Source organism: Formica exsecta, unplaced genomic scaffold (assembly GCF_003651465.1).
Source record: "Formica exsecta isolate Colony F162 unplaced genomic scaffold, ASM365146v1 scaffold181, whole genome shotgun sequence".
NCBI classification, from domain to species: domain Eukaryota; kingdom Metazoa; phylum Arthropoda; class Insecta; order Hymenoptera; family Formicidae; genus Formica; species Formica exsecta.
Window position 1 is genome coordinate 333,508 of NW_021849121.1, and position 296 is coordinate 333,803.

Below are 296 nucleotides of genomic sequence, written 5' to 3' on the forward strand. Positions count from 1 at the left end.
GGGGGGGTCTTGTTCGATGTATTTGCGAGAATCGAAGTCGTCCGACCATCGCACATCGAAATTATTCTAACGCGATTATTCTAAGTGATGCGAACTCCGATGTAGTATCATATCGATTGGCAACGAGAATTAGTTTATCGCGATAAAATTGCGCCGATATTGTTCCCGATAGAGAGACAAAATCTTTATGTCAACAAAATGATATGATTTGAATCAATAATTAAAACTCCATAATTACGATAAGTATATTTTTTGTGTGTATCGTACAACAGGTAATATATATATATATATATATA